Source organism: Fukomys damarensis, unplaced genomic scaffold (genome assembly GCF_012274545.1).
Source record: "Fukomys damarensis isolate Sample0158 unplaced genomic scaffold, DMR_v1.0_HiC HiC_scaffold_32, whole genome shotgun sequence".
NCBI lineage: Eukaryota > Metazoa > Chordata > Mammalia > Rodentia > Bathyergidae > Fukomys > Fukomys damarensis.
In genome coordinates this window covers 3,909,401-3,926,287 of record NW_022900944.1, presented here as the reverse complement: position 1 = coordinate 3,926,287, position 16,887 = coordinate 3,909,401, and the positions used below count along the sequence as shown (strand labels likewise).

The following is a 16,887-nucleotide window of genomic DNA, read 5'->3' as shown; positions in this document are numbered from 1 at the left end:
ATAAAACATGGGACAGTCCTGAGGAAGAGAAAGTTGTTTTGGGTTACATTTTCATTCAGCGTGAAACCCCAAAAGAATTCTAAAATAATGCACAGGAATGAGCAGTATTCCACTTCATTAAATACCTTCTGGATCTATGATCACAGTAATTTTGTTTGTCTAAAGGTACATATGAGGAAATGAGAAAAAGAAAACACCAGTGGTTTCAGGTTTTGAATTCAGCCTCCATCTCTGAATTGAGATAAGCAGTTCAGTGTGTTAAGCATAGCTTTAGTTTCAAAACCACAGCTAGAGGCTCCACCAAGTGTTTGGCAAAGAGCAATGAACTCCAGTCCATTCACAGATCCAGCTGGTGCCTGCTTCCCTGCAGGGGCTTTGGAGAAATCAAGGCAATCCTGGGAGATGTAAGAAGGATCCTTATCAACCCCAGAGCTGAGTCCTAGCAGCTACTTCCGGCCTGGAACTGTGCTCAGTTATGGGGTGTTTCAGGCATACAAAGTCAGCTTCAAGCTGATAAAATGTAATAGAAAAACTCATAAAACATTTTGCAAATAGAAATGTGGAGCCTGTTAGATGAGACAAGCATCTCTGTAAGTAACCATGGAAGCACTAGCTCTGTAGACGTATCTAATGACCCCAAGGAACTTTGAACAAAATTGAAAGAGTATCGTGATGAAGAAGTACAAGGTTTACAAGTAGGAGTGACTAAACTGAAATAGGAGTGAATTTTAGATGCACAGAGACTGGAAGAATTCTTTACCAGCAGCCAACAGCTGAGAGAGCAACAGAAAGCCTTTCATGAAAGCATTACATTTTAGATCATTTATGAGCAGGATTATGTGATCACTGTGCAGTAACTGGAGAACACACGCAGAAGGTGCAACAGAAGTGTGAAAATATCTGCCAAAAAAATCTTAAACTTGTTACTGAGCTTGTAAATGAAAAGAACATGCTGTAGGAATAAATAAAAAGCTTTCTGAACAGCTGCAGCTGAAAACTGAGACTCAGCAGCATCAAGCGGCTGTGTGTGAATAGGAGGAAAATGTTATTCCAGATTCACCAATAACAAGCTTCATTTTCTGCCATCGAGTGGTCAAAGAAAGGAGAATCTCCTTGTCTGATATTTAGGAAAAAAAAACCCCAAATAAAATAAAACCTTGGTTTGCAAGCACAATTTGTTCTGCAAACATGGTTGTAATCCAAAACACTTTTATGTCAAAGCAAATTTTCCCATGGTAATAAAAACTCAGACGGTTTGTTCCACAATCCAGAAATATCTATATAAAATAATTGCCATACATATTATAATCCAAACAATAAAGAAAATACAAAATACAAAGAAAAATAACCTGCCTTTACCTTTGAAAACCTTCATGGCTGGTGTGAGGGAGACAAGAGACAGGAGGTTTATCATGTTGGATGACTTTCCCTATCAAAATGGAATCACTGCCTTCTATTGACTCAATGGAATAATGAAATTTTTTTCTTTTTGTGAAACTTTAGCAAGGAACCTATCCAGTGATGAGTTTTGGTTTTGCCTCCTTTTGAGGATTTCATGGAACTGTGACATAGCATTGTCCTTAAACAGATCATTGTTTGCACTGCTACAGCTTTATTCAGACTACTTTTCAATAAAATTTACCACATTTTACACATTCCTCTAATCTCATCTGAGTTGAGGGATTCCTCTGCCTTTTTCTCCTCCTCCTCTACCGACAAGATCACCCCCGTAAACTTCTTGCTGTTGGGAGACAATCACCCACAATCACAAGCAAGTGTGGGGGTGACCGCAGCCTCAGTTGTGATCATGTGACATTCTATACCATACACTACTCGTGTTGCAAGACATCACTCATTCATCAAGTTAGAATTTATGAGAAGTACTTGCTCATATTACAGAACACTCACAATCCTACATTTTACTGTACTAAATTGGAACATTCTGTGTATACAAATAAATTAAGAAAAGTTTCCAGAAAAGTTTCAACTCAATGACAGAATAGCCCTAGTGAAAAGGAAATTCTAGTGGCTGGCACTTTTGTTCAAAATGAAGCTTCAGTGGCTAAAACACATGGAGCAAATATTTACTCCACTAAGACAGTTACAGTTGTTACAGTAAGTTACAGCTGTTGCTGAAATGCTTGAACTTGGTATTCGAGGGGAATCTGAACCTCCAGGTCCCATAGTCTCATTGATGAGGAGCTCCACCACTGCCTGGATGAGATCACAAGAAACAGGAGGAATCTATAAGAAATACTGAAGACAGTTTATTATAATTGTTAGGTTCTACTTCAAAAAGTCCTCAAGCAGAAGTGACTTCTTGGGTATTATCTCTGTATTTGGAGCTACCTCTAGTGTGAAAAGTAGTTTGGGGGCAAATTTGTCCCTTTCTCTTTTAGATACATTTTTTAAAAAGCCATTTTAACAGCGGTTTTAGCAGCGGTTCTGTTTCTAGATTGGAGAAAACTAGGTCAAAATCTGAAGATAGTACCCTTTTCACACATCATAGTCTTGGGTCTGCAGTCAACAAGATCGTTAACCAACTATGTTTTAGTAAGCAGATCCTTAAAAATATGAGTCTATACATGAATAGGAAAGTACTGATCATTAAAGATACTATTACTTCCTGGAGATAAAATAAATGTGTAATCTTTAAAAAAAGATACTACTATTGATATACATATTGCCCCTGAAATCATAGAGAGGCAGAACATTAAAAAGAAAGAAAGCTGAAGAAGAAAGTGAACTTGAGTAAGTTCTGCCCAACCTTATTTTGACAAAGGAAATACTTTTTCAAAGGACAGTCAGTTTTCCATGAGTGGGAACCATGTCATGAATAAACCTTTGGATCTATCTGAACAGTTTTCAGCTATTCATTATCAAGCAAGAAACAAAGAAAATGAGACCTCTAAAAATAGATTTAAGCAAGCAACACTTTATGAACCTCCCCATTCCACAGGGCTCTTCCTCAAGCCATAAGCCCTTGCATGGGAGCTGCATGGTACCTAAAGATTCTCCAGAGGGTGCCAGGGATTTGGCTCAGTGGTTCCACCGCCTGCCTCACAAGCACAAGGTCCCACGTTCAATCCCTGGTACCCAAACAAACAAACAAACAAACAAGATTCCCCAGTGGATGCAGAAGTACATTCTCCAGTCTTTGAGTAAATCCTCTCAGACAATAAAACATCATTAGCTGTACAGTAAGTCCTCCACTTATGAGTGAGTTCTGTTCAGGGAGAATGTTCATAAGTCGGATTCATTTGTAAGTCCCACAAAGTCTTACACAGGGTTGACACAAATATATGATGTAAAGCATAAAAACACTTCACGTGATCTATGATCTTGTCCTTGTTCTTTAGAATTGTGCCAATGTTTGAATGACTTACGTCCACCATCTTTTGCCTCTGTCCAATCTCTAAATTTGTTTCCATGGTTATTGCTTTGCATTTCTAAGCAGTCCCCTCCACATCACCACTGCTTTTCATCTTGCTCCTGGACATCCCAGGCTGCCACTGTACTACTGTGCACTACCACACTGTGCAGTGAGTACACAGCAGCCCAACTGTGACAGTGTCCAGCAGAGACATGAGCTACTTCTGCCATTTGTTTGCACATTCCTAATGTGAGGCCCTTTCATATCTGTAAAAGTTCAAAGCCAGAATGTTCATAAGTTGGGAACTTACTATAAAAGAAGAGACTCTTGTCTTTGAAATCCTGCTATGTTTTTGTTTGTTTGTTTTTTGCTTTGTTTTGTTTTGTTTTTTGGTTTTTTGGGACAGGGTCTCACTATGTAGTTGAGACTGACCTGGGACTCACTATGTAGCCCAGGCTTGTCTTGAACTCATAGCGATCCTCCTGCCTCAGCCTCCCCAGTGCTGGGATTACAGGCATATGCCACCATGCCCGGCTAAAATCCTGCTATGTTTACAAGAGAATTTAGAGGCAGAAAACCTTTTTTTTTTTGGTATCGGGGATTGAACTTGGGTCCTTGCACTTGCAAAGCAGGCCACCGAACCCCTGAGCTAAATCCCTGGCCTTCCTTGCTTTTTTTTTTTTTCCAGAAAATCTTTTTGATAATATGAATGGTGCTGATTCTCATGAGTCAGTGGAAATAAAACACAGGTCAGTCTATGGAGGATGTGAACTTGCATTATTTCTTCAGGTCAATCCCTGAACTGCTAAAGCAAAGCCAAAGAAAGCCAAGATGCATTCTTTGAAAATACCCAGTAGTGTACAGATCCAGGAGCAGACATCTCTCAGCATAAAGTAGATACAAAGCATGGTAGGACACATGGACTATGTGTTGGTCACTGAACATGCACTTTATTTATTTTTTCTAATTAAAAAAATTGTTTTTTGGTACTAGGGATAAAACTTGGGACCATGCGCTTACAAGGCAGGTGGTGGAACCACTGAGCTAAATCCTGAAAGTGCACTTGAGAAAGTTAAAAAGAAAGAGCAAGAAAGGAGAAAAAAATGTCCAAATGGAGAAAGCAGAATGGATGATAGCTTGGAAAAATGAGTGATAACTTCCATAGCTTGGAAGATATGTTTGACTGAGCAACACATGAAGATAGTCCTATTTGGCAGTTAGTTTCCCCCAGGTAAATGAATTGTTGGGGGAATTAGCTGCTGCTATGTGTGCGCAGACACACACACACACACACACTCACAGAAATGCATAGACTTTGCAGTAAAACCTTAGATTGTGAGTACCTTGTTCTGCAAGATGAGCAAACATTTCTCAGAAATTTTCACTTGATAAATGAGTGATGTCTTGCAAAACTAGTAGCAGATGATGCTGAACGTCACATGATCACAACCGAGGCAGTGGTCCTTCTCTCTCACTTTCTATCTCTTTCTGTCTCTCTGTCTCTGTGTCTGTCTCTGTTGCTGCGGGATTGTGGGTGATTGTCTCCCAACAGCAAGAGGTTATGGAGGAGAGCTCATCTGTGAGGAGCAGGAGGAAAAAAGCAGAGGAATCCCTCACTTCAAATGAGATTAGGGAAATGTGGGAAAATTCTGCAATGAAATGTGTGCAAAATTCTGTAGAAAATCACCACCCAAAAAAAGCTGTGCCAGTGTAAACGATGAATCTGTTTAATGACAATGAGATGTCACATGTCAGCAAAATCCTCAAAAGGAGGCAAAACCAAGAGTCACTGCAAAACCAAGTTGCAGAAAAAGAAAAAGATTCCACTGAGCCAATAGACAGCAGTGATTCCATTAGTGGTAGTGACAGCCCTCCTATAGGATAACCCTTTCTCTTGTCTCCCTCACACCAGCCATGAAGGTTTGAAGAAGTAAGCGCAGGTTAATTTGTTTATCTTTATTTTGTATTTTCTTTATTATTTTAATATTATAATATTATAATCATTTTATATATTTTGGGGTTGTAGAATGAATTATCTGAGTTCCCATTATTCCTTATGGAGAAATTCACTTTGATGTACAAGTGCTTTGGATTACAAGCATGTTTCCAAAACAAATCATGCTCACAAACCAAGGTTTTACTATAATGATAAACAAGATAGAATCAAAGCAGAAGGCATTTTCAGGGCCATACGTTAAAGATGATGAGGGAGAGACTAGCTTACAAAATTTTCTTCATACTGAGGTAATTCAGAAAAAAAAGAAGAGAGAAGAAAATTGCTTGGGCACACATGTGAGAAATGTGAAATTTATTATGCAAATATGCCAGCAGAAGAAGGAGAAGAGACATTGGCTTCCTGCTTGAGACACTGATTTTGCCATCTTCCATCCAGCACAGCAGAAAATCTCTGGAAGCTGGTTTTTCTTCCACTTAGACTAACATGGAAAGAGGTTACATGAAGGAAAGCTTACTCTCCTCCAAAGAGATGGCAGCCTAGCAAAGCAGTGTTTTCTCCAAAAGACAAGGAACAGAAGATACAGAGGCTGAAGCAAAAACATAAGGACAGAGAGCAGTTTTTCCCCCTTTAGTTACAGTTGGCTTTAAACCCTGAGGTGTAGTCCTCTATACATTTGTTTATGTCTATTTTCCATTAAAAAAGTCTTAAAATGGCATTTACCTACCACATAAATGACTTTAAAGTGTGCACGTGTATTTTCTTGTTTTGACACCTTTAAGACAATAAGTTACTTCACCTTTGTGTGCTAATTTGAGAGTTGTTTACTTCTTTTGATAATTACAAATTTTAATAGGCAAATATATGCAGGGAGGAATTAGCAGAGCTACTATAGCTCCAGAATGAAAGACTATCCCCCACCTTTGCCACTTCTCCTCCCATACTTACACACACGCACACACACACCACTTGTTTCCACCAGCACAAGATCATTAACGTTAATTGCCCACATTTAACAGGATCAATGTCTCTACCTCCCGAATGGTGGTTTTTAGCTGCCCTCCCCTAAAATCTGAAGTTTTTTGCTGACATCCCCAGTGTGTGTCTCACAAATGTGTAGGAACAAATCTGACCTGATCTCCCGACTGTGCTTCATTGTTGTGGTGCTTCATTGTTGTGGCTGCCTGTTACCTGTAAGCAACTGGAGGGAGTGTCCCCTCATTAGCATTGCCTGGTTACAGCATGTGAGAGTTTTGCTCCTCTCAATAAGAGTACTTGCCCAGATGCTACTGTGTTTGAAAAATCTTAGTGTGGCAAACGGCGTAGTGCATACTTCAGTTGCTGGACCTCTCATCCCAACTCAGTGTTACAGTTTGACACCAGAGATCCAGATCAGTACTTACAAAGCTGTTTATGAAAAGATCCAGGAAGCTAAGAAAGAGAAGGAAGAGGAGGTACCGAACCCTAATATCACCTCCAGGCCCCCACTGATCTAACTGCTTTCCCTAGGCTCCACCTCCCAAAGGTTCTACCACTGCCAATAGCACCACAGGTGGGGACAGAGCCTTAAATACATAGTGGGCCTTTGGTTACATTTATTACAGTACAGCAGCATACTAATAGGCCAGACTTGCTTCTTCATATGTTAATAGCTAACTTGGCTAACAGCCTGCCCAGGGACAAATGGTATGACAAAAGGTGACCATAGAACATTTCCTGCATGAGATAAGCAATGTGTTTGGAATCTTATCCTCTGGTAGTTCTGTGAATGCCCTGACTTTTTGTTTAGAAACACCCTATAAAAAGGACCTCAGACCCTGAGCAGTTGCCTCTCTGAGCTACATGGCTCCGGGAATGCTGCCTGGCCAGACTGATAAAGGTCTATTTACCATCTAGCCTGGTGTGTTCCCTCCTGGGTTTCTCATTTCTCCGTTGAGCTCCCAGAGCCTCGCTAGGTGTTAGGACCCAGCATCCTGGAGGCCTTTTTGGCTGTTCACACTCCATGGAGTGGAAGTGAGACTTTGACTCTTACAGCCACATCCCTGTTCTTGCAGTGAAAATGTCCCCAGTCACTTTTGTGGAGTTCATGAATGGAAGGAAAATTTTGCACAGTGCTTCTGTTTGTGAACCAAGTTGTTCTCGAATAGAAGCATTCACGAACCAAGATATTATTGTACATTAATGTCTGTAGTGGAAAGCACCTCACACAGTGCTGGGGGCTTTTAGAGTCAGCATCAAAGATTTATACAAATTCTTACATCATCAGAAAACTGAATCCATTTCCTTGCTACATTGAGCATCTGTTATTTGCTGCCTTTTTCCTCCCTTCCCTCTCTGGAAATAACACCATCAAACCACAACCCCATGCCCAAACAAGTGGTTGCAGTAGGATTGACCTTTAGCTGTAGAATGAGCCTTGATTAATTTTCCCTAATCGTCATATTCCAGCACTCTAACCTCAGCTATTCGTTCAAAGACGAGCACATAATCAGTCAGCCTGGAACATGACAGGATGTAAGTGGGCTCCTGGCTATTTTTGTCTTTGTGGACCACTTCCTCAAAAAAATAAGCCAAAAATTAGGGTTTGGATATTTATCACTATAAATATGCATATGATAGTATGTATAAACCAACTTCTAGGAACTAAAAGTTTGGTGGGTTTTTTTTTTCCCCTTTTTTTTGTACTGGGGATCAAACTCAGGACCTTGAGCTTGCAAGGCAGGCACAGTGCCACTGAGCTAAATCCCATGCCTTGATATTTTTTCTTTATTGCACCTTCTCTTGAAGTTTTAACTTAAGACTTATGCAGCTGTTGCTCAACACAAGTTTATCGAATTAGATTATGTGTAAAGTCTAAAAGAGAGACTCTAAAGAGTCTTTTATTTGCTCTCTATGGCTGCTAATGTCTGACTACTGCTTGTTTCCATGATTGTGCTTAAATAAAAAATAAAGAGTTAGTTCTATATACATCTAGAAAGAGTGGGCAGAGCGTTAGCAACTGACTAGTTCTCTGGGTGAAAAGTTTACCTGTATTGTGTTTCTTTCTGGTGAGGCATGGGACACCTCTTATGATTATTTCTGCCTGCCCTTCTGGCTCATCCATTCATAATCATCTCTAGAATTCTGACCCTCAAAGCCATTTTTCCTTGGAAAGATGTTCTTCCATTCTTGACAGCCAATCCTCTTTCTCTCTGTTATCCTTTAACTTTTATCTAACTCCTACTATTGTGCAGACTACATCAAATTAGAAAAATAAGTAGAAAAATTGAGCCTGGGGCAAGACATATAATTCTCAACTCCAAAACATAATTCAGTGATTCTAAGTTTCTTCGGTGTGTAATAGTACACAGGTGACCTCCTTGTACAAAAGTTCTGTTTCGCTGCCAGTTTCTCTTTCTTGCCTTGGCACATGTAAAGATGGCACTTTACCAAGAGTCACTTCCCTATTACTGACTTTTCTCTTTGCTTCAATTTTCTTTTTCATTTTCATCTTTAATATTCTCCCAAAGCTTTCATTATAAACCTTCATTTTAAATATGAATAAAGCTTACTTTGTATTCATTTAGGTAAAAAGTACAGATTTCTACCCATTTCCTAGTGGACTGTCTTTTGCCCCTTACTTTTGGGAACACTTCCAAAGGACTGTGTGCCTGTTATGAAGCTAACATCTCCCAGTTACAAACCCACACTTCTGTGCTAGGGCTCTCTGGGTCATGTTTCTTCTTGGCCAGCTAATTGCTGGGGAGGCCTATACCTAGGGGACGTCATTAAAGATTCAGGAGGAAGAGCGAATTGTTCTTCCTGTTTGCTTTTTGTATCTTCCAGCATCAGCTGTCACCCTGGCAACACTTCTTCAGTGGCAGTTCATTCCAGGAGTATTGCTTGATTCCAGGTCTCAGTCTTTCCTATGCTCATACAACCAGCCTCACTGAGCCCTCTAGGGGACACTAACATCAGCGGGCTAGTGCCTGTACTTGGAAATCCACATCCTGGTCTTTTAGGCCTCTCCCTGGGAGTTTCAATTCCAGTACCATAAAACATCTCCTTCAGACTTCTAAGTTAAACAGTTTCCATTGCTTTCTCTTTTCTTCTAGGCCAGAGGTGATGATTGGTTCCTTGCATATCCCACCTCTATGATATTTTAAGATCTTTTTGGTCTTTTCAGTCCTTTAATATCTAAGTACTATTTTTTTTCATAAGTTATCTTTGTTAAAATAATTTCTGTGGTTGTGGCCTCTGTATTTGACTCTGACTAATCTAATTTCCCTCGATAGCTTTATGGATATTTTTGATGACTTCTTTGCCCTTATTTTAGGCTTGTTTTGCTACATACCCTAGTTATATTGGATTTATGTTGTCTTCAAAATATCAGGTTAGCTTTATGGTAAATATTAATCTCAAGGTGACTTTAATGGTTAAGTTTATGTGTTAATGTGGGTGGGCCATGGAGTATCCAAATAGTTGGTAAAACATTATTCTGGGCATATCTATACAGTTAACTTTGAATGAGACTGACATTTAATGGATGGACTTTGAGGAAAGTGGATTGCCTTCTGCAATGTGGTTGGGCCTTGTCCTACCAGCTGAAGGCCAGATTATAACAAAAAGAGTAGCCTCTCCTGGGCAAGACAGAATTTTCCAGCAGATGGCCTTAAGACTCCACACACAACACTGGCTCTTTCTGGTTCTGCAGTAAATGTCCTTGAGCTGGAAATACATTACTGGTGTTGTAGTTCACAAGGTGCAAAGGATAAAACATTACTCAGAGTCAGTGTCCAACTTAATCCCTTGTAAGGCCCAGAGGAGCTTCCCTTAACCAAAACCTTTCGGCATGAGAGGCTCATAAATATAGCCCTAAACTGAGGCTTCTGTGGCATTTTATTGATAGGACCAGGAAGCAAGGATAAAGAACAAAGGAAGGATATTGGTGTAACAAGGATATTGGTGTAACAAGGAGACAGGGGAAGGACAGGAGAAGGACAAAGGAAGGACTGTGGTGGGGAGTTTGTTATATGACAGGGCTTGGGGCAATCTAAGTAATAAATCAGAGAATGGGAAGGATGGAAGCCAGAGCATTCATTCCTTAAGGCAATGTGTTTTGATCCTACTTGGACTTGTGACCCAGTAGGCTGTCTTTTAATCTCTAACCATGCATTCCAGGAGGTTTTGGGCATGTGGCTCCAAAAATCCCTTATCTGCATACTCATCTTTTATACATACTTTGTCCCAGTGGCCCCCCCCCCACATTGGACCTCCAGGACACCAAGAAGACTGGACTTGTAGCTTCCCTCAATAGTCATGTATGCCAATTTAAAAAAATCTGTTTCTCTTTGTCTTCCTGTGTCTCTCTGTCTGTCTCTATGTATCTCTCTGTTTCTGTTTCTCTCTATATCTATATCTACATCTATATCTATAGATATATATTCTGTTTTTTCTGAAGAACCCTGGCCTAATTCAATAGCTTTTAGATGTCTCCTGAAGAATTGATTGTTCTAACTGCCTCAGTGCACTCTGTTACAATGACTGATATGATAAAAGTTGTTTAGGGGCAAAGTGTTCCTAATGATATAGGAGATGAAATAGGATCTCCAAATGATTTTAGGGAAATATTATAACTCCCAACCTGTTAAATGTCTGATACACTGAATTTATGTTCTCTAAAAATCAAAGAATGAATTCTAGGAATAAGAGAGGTTAAGAAATATTTATTGAATATTGAAAATAAATGGAAGTATTTATTGAGAGAATAGCTCGCAAGAGGCAGGAGGAGATCCAAATGGGTAGCCAAGGACCCCACTTTACTGGGAGGTTTTACTGAGCAAAAACCACCTATGTACAATGTGTGTTACAGCTATGATTAACCAATAAGGTTACAAGCATAGTCACAGGTAATATTGATCCAATTAGGAAGCAAGCCACATAACAAGAATACATAGAAAGAACAAAGAACTTCTTAGGTAGGTGATATATCTGGGGGTCTTGGTCACCCATGGAGGTGCCTGATGCCCATCTAGACTTTACCAGACCAGGTGCTATCAGTTATTCCTTGGGGAAGTATATAAGCCTGGTCCTGCTGTTGCCATCTTGAGGCTTGGCTCCTAACTGATGTGTCTCAGGCAGCAGTTGCAGTGTGTTTTCATCTTTTCTCTTGACTCTCTCAAGGGTTCAGCCATGTCTGATGGCCTATTATAATTTTATTTAACTTAGCTGTCTATAATACTAATATTCTTTTAACTACAGGCCAATCTCCCTAATGAGCATAGATGCAAATATCCTCAATAATACTGGCAGAGGGTTATACAGAGGGTCATCAAGTCAGATTTATTCCAGCAATGCAAGGATGGTTCAACATATGTAAATCAATAAATGTAATATATTATTTTAACAGAGTCAAGGACAAAAATCATATGATCATCTCAATAGATGCAGAAAAAGCATTCAACAAAATTCAACACTCATTCATGATAAAAACTGCAGAAAATTGGAATCGATGGTCTTTGTCTCAACTTGATAAAGGCTATCTATGAAAAAACAACAGCCAACATCATATTAGATGGTCAAAACTTAAAACCTTCACTCTAAAATCAAGAATAAGACAAGGATATCCACTGTCACCACTCCTGTTCAATATAGATCTGGAAACATTAGCCACAGCAATTAGACAAGAGAAAGAAATGAAAGCAATAAGGATAGGAAAGGAAGAAGTTAAACTGTCATTATTTGTTGATGATATGATATTCTACATAGAAGACCAAAAAAAAAAAAAAAAACCACTCACAAAAGAATTCCAGATGTAACTGACAGATTCAGCAGAGTAGCTGGATACAAGGTCAAGACTCAAAAATCAATAGCCTTCTTGTACACAAATAACAGACTCACTGAGAGAGAAATTAGGGGAAACAATTCCTTTCACAATAGCGTCCAAATTAATGAAGTATCTAGGAATCATTCTAAGGAAGGAAGCAAAAGACCTCTACACTGAAATCTACAGCACTCTGAAAAAAGAGATCAAAGAGGATATAAGAAAAACATCCCTTGTTCCTGGGTAGGAAGAATCAACATCGTGAAAATGGCCATACTTCCAAAACTGCTTCACAGATTTAATGCAATCCTGAATGAAATTTCAATGGTATATTTCAAAGAACTAGAGAAAATAATCCAAAAATTCATTTGGAACTAGAAGAGACCTAGAATAGCAAAAGCCATTCTAGTCAAAAGAGACATGGCAGGGCATATCACAATCCCCAACTTGACACTATACTACAAAGCCAGTTCAATAAAAACAGCATGGTACTGGCAAAAAACAAAAACAAAGGCAAAAACAGATCCAAGAATCAGTTGAATAAATTGGAAGACACAGCAACAACTCCAGATGTACCCAGCTACCTCATTTTTTGACAAAGGAGCCAACCATCCTCACTGGAGTAAAGATAGCCTCTGTTGGAAAAACTGGATTTCAACTTGCCAAATATTAAAATTAAACCCTTATCTTACACCTTTTTTTTGGATGCTATTGTGAAGGGAATTGTTTCCCTAAATTCTCCCTCAATGAGTCTGTTATTTGTGTTCAAGAAGGCTATTGATTTTTGAGTGTTGACCTTGTATCCATCTACTCTGCTGAATTTGACAATTAAGTCTAGAAGTCTTTTGGCAGAGATTTTTGGGTCTTCTATATAGAGTATCATATCATCAGCAAATAATGACAGTTTAACTTCTTCCTTTCCTATCCTTATTGCTTTAATTTCTTTTTCTTGTCTAATTGCTGTGGTTAATGTTTCCAGAACTATATTGAACAGGACATCCTTGTCTTATTCCTGATTTTAGCATGAAGGTTAACCACATCTACTTTAACCAGTCTCCAGTTGATGGGCAATTGGGCTGATTCCAAGTTTTAACTATTACAAACTGTGCCACTATAAAAATTGGTGCACATATATCACCATGATTCTTTTAATTCTTTTGGAAGGATGCCCAGCAGAGGGATAGCTGAGTCAAATGAGACCACTAATCCTAGTTCTTTGAGGTATCTCCCTATGTGGTTGCACCAGTCTGCAATCCCACCAACAATGGAGAAGGTTTCCTTTCTCCCCACAGCTGTGCCAACATTAGTCATTGGTTGATTTCTTGATAGCAGCCATTCTTTCTGGGGTGAGGTGAAATCTCAGTGTTGTTTTCATCTGCATCTCTCAAGTGAGCAGTGATGTGGAGCGTTTTTCATATATTTACTTGCTGCTTTTATTTCTTTGTCTTAGAAATGTCTGTTCATTTCAGATGCCCACTTTAGAATTTGGTCTTTATATTTGGGGGGTGGTTGTTTTGAGTTCTTTATATATTTTAGATAATAGTCCTTTGTCTGAGGAGCAGCTAGTAAAAAGTTTTTCCCACATTGTAGGCTGTATCTTAGTTCTGCTGATGGTTTCTTTTGCAGTGCAGAAGCTTTTTAATAATATGAAATCCCAGTTTTTGACTCTTTCTGCTAGTTCCTGTGCTACTGAGGATTTGTCATAAAGTCTTTTCCTATGCCAATGTCTTCCAGAGTTTTGCCTAACTTATCTTCCAGCAAGTTTAGTGTTTTTGTTTTTATGCTTAGATCTTTAATCCACTTGGATTTTAATTTAGTGCATGGTGACAGATAAGGGTCTAGTTTCAATCTTTGGCAGTTTGAGATTCAGTTTTTCCAACACCATTTGCTAAAGAGGTTATCTTTCCTTCAGTGGGTGTGGTCAGCTCCTTTGTCAAAGATGAGGTAGCTGAGTGCATCTGGAGTTGTTTTTGTGTCTTCCAATCTGTTGCACTGATTCTCAGTTCTGCTTCTTTGCCAGTACAATGCTGTTTTTATCACAGTGGCTTTGTAGTATAGTTTCAAATTGGGAATTGTTATACCTGCTGCCATGTGTCTGTTGCCTAGTATGGCTTTTGCTATTCTAGGTCTCTTATGGTTCCAAATGCATTTTTGGATTCTTTTTTCTAGTTCTGTGATGTATAGTGTTGGGATTTCAATTGATATTGCATTGAATCTGTATAGCAGTTTTGGTAGTATGGCCATTTTCATTATGTTGATTCTTCCTACCCAGGACCAGCGGATATCTTTCCATTTTCTTAATTCCTCCTCTTCTAGACTTAATTGACAGATTCAGTAAAGTATCTGGATACAAGGTGAATACCCAAAAATCAATAGCCTTTCTATACACAAATAACAGACAGACAGAAAGAGAAATAAGGGAAAAAATTCCTTTTACAATAGCATCCAAAAAAATGAAGTATCTAGGAATCAATCTAACAAAAGAAACAAAAGATCTCTACAATGACAGTTTAATTTCTTCCCATCCTATCTTTATTGTTTTAATTTCTTTCTCTTGTCTAATTGCTATTTCTTTCTCTTGTCTAATTGCTAATGGCTAATATTTCCAGAACTATATCAAAGAGGAGTGATAATAGTGGGCATCCTTGTCTTTTTCCTGATTTTAATGTGAAGGTTTTTAGTTTTTGGCCATTTAATATGATGTTGGCTGTTGGTTTTTCATAGATAGCCTTTATTAAGTTGAGACATAGACCATCTATTCCAATTTTTTGCAGAGTTTTTATCATTAATGGCTGTTGAATTTTGTCAAATGCTTTTTCTGCATCTATAGAGAGGATCATGTGGTTCTTGTCCTTGACTTTGTTAATACAGTGTATTACATTAATTGATTTAAGTATGTTGAACCATTCTTGCATCCCTGGAATAAATCTGACTTGGTCGAGATGAATGATCTTCTTGATGATCCTCTGTATTCTGTTTGCTAATATCTTATTGAGTATTTTTGCACCTATATTCATTAAGGAGATTGGCCTGTAGTTCTCTTTTTTAGTTACATCTTTCCCAGGTTTGGGAATCAAAGTGATATTTGCTTCCAGGAATGAATTTGGAAGTATTGCTTCTCTTTCAATTTCATTGAAAAGTCTGAAGAATAATGGCAGTAGATCTTCTCTAAATGTCTTGTAAAAGTCAGCAGTGAATCCATCAGGACCTGGGCTTTTCTTTGTTGGTAAGTTTTTAATTACATTTTCAATTTCACGGATTGTGATTGCGGTGTTTAAAATGTTTTTATCTTCTTCATTCAACTTTGATAATTCATAAGTGTCTAGAAATATGTCCATTTCTTCTGTGTTTTCCATTTTATTAGACTACAGGTTCTTATAGTATGTATTAATGATCCTCTGGATTTCTGTGGGATCTGTTGTGACTTCGTCTTTTTCATTCCTGATTGCATGGATCTGAGCCTTTTCTTTCCTTTTTTGATAAGATTTGCTAAGAGTTTATCAGTTTTATTTATTCTTTCAAAAAACCAACTCTTCGCTTCATTTATTTTTTGTATCATTTTCTTAGTTTACATTGCATTGATTTCTGCTTTAATCTTTATAATTTCCTCTCTTGTTTGAGCTGTGGTTTTTCTTGCTCTTGTTTTTCTAGGAAGTCTAAGAGTCATTGTTAGGTTGTTTATTTGAGCTTGCTCTGTTTTTCCTAATGTGGGCATTCAGTGCTATGAATTTTCCACGTAGAACTGCTTTCATTGTGTCCCATAGATTCCTGTATGTTGTATTGGAGTTTTTGTTTATTTGTAAAAATTGTCTGATTTCTTCTTTGATTTCCTCTATGATCCATTGATTGTTCAGGACCATGTTGTTCAATTTCCATGTGTTTGCGAAGTTCCTACAGTTTCTTATGCTATTGATCTCCAGCTTTATTGCACTGTGATCTGATAATAGACAGGCAATAACTTCAATTCTTTTGCATTTATTCAAACCTGTTTTGTGAGCTAGTATGTGATCTATCTTGGAGAATTACCCATGTGCAGCTGAAAAGAATATATATTCTGATTTTGTGGGGTGGAACACTCTATAGATGTCTAATAAGTCCATGTGTTCAAAAGCTTGGTTCAGTTCTAGTAGTTCATTGTTGATTTTTTGCCTAGATGATCTGTCTATTTTTGATAGTGGGGTATTTAGATCCCCTACTACAATTGTATTAGTGGTTATTTGGTTTTTCATGTTACTTTATATTTGTTTTATATAGTTGGGGGCATTTTTATTTGGTGCATATATGTTTATGATTGTCATTTCTTCCTCTTGGATTGTTCCCTTTACAAGGATGTAATGGCCTTCTTTGTCTCCCTTAATCAGTTTTGGTTTGAAATTTGCTTTGCCTGTGAATAAGATTGTTACCCCTGCTTTTTTCTGTGTTCCTGTCGCATGGAGAATTGTTTTCCATCATTTCACTTTCAGTCTATGGGCTTCCTTTTCACTAAGTGTGTTTCTTGTATACAACATATGGTTGGTTGGATTTTGCTTCTTAATCCATTCTGCCAATCTATTTCTCTTGATTGGTGAATTGAGGCCATTGACATTGATTGTTATAACTGATATGTACTGACTTATTATTGTCATGTTATTGTCCTTTTGTTGACTCTTTTTATTTTTTGTCCTCTTGTTTTAGTTTCTAGACTTGGCTATTTGATTTGCTCTGTTGGGCCTCCTCATGTTGTGATCTTCATTGTCTTTTTCTAGGATTGTTTAAAAT

At 38.3% G+C, this 16,887-nt stretch overlaps 1 pseudogene; it reads left to right on the top strand.

Annotated features, from left to right (window-relative positions):
* Window positions 1-557: 557 nt before the first annotated feature.
* The window catches only part of LOC104875942, a 22,789-nt pseudogene continuing 6,459 nt past the window's right edge, over window positions 558-16,887 (top strand).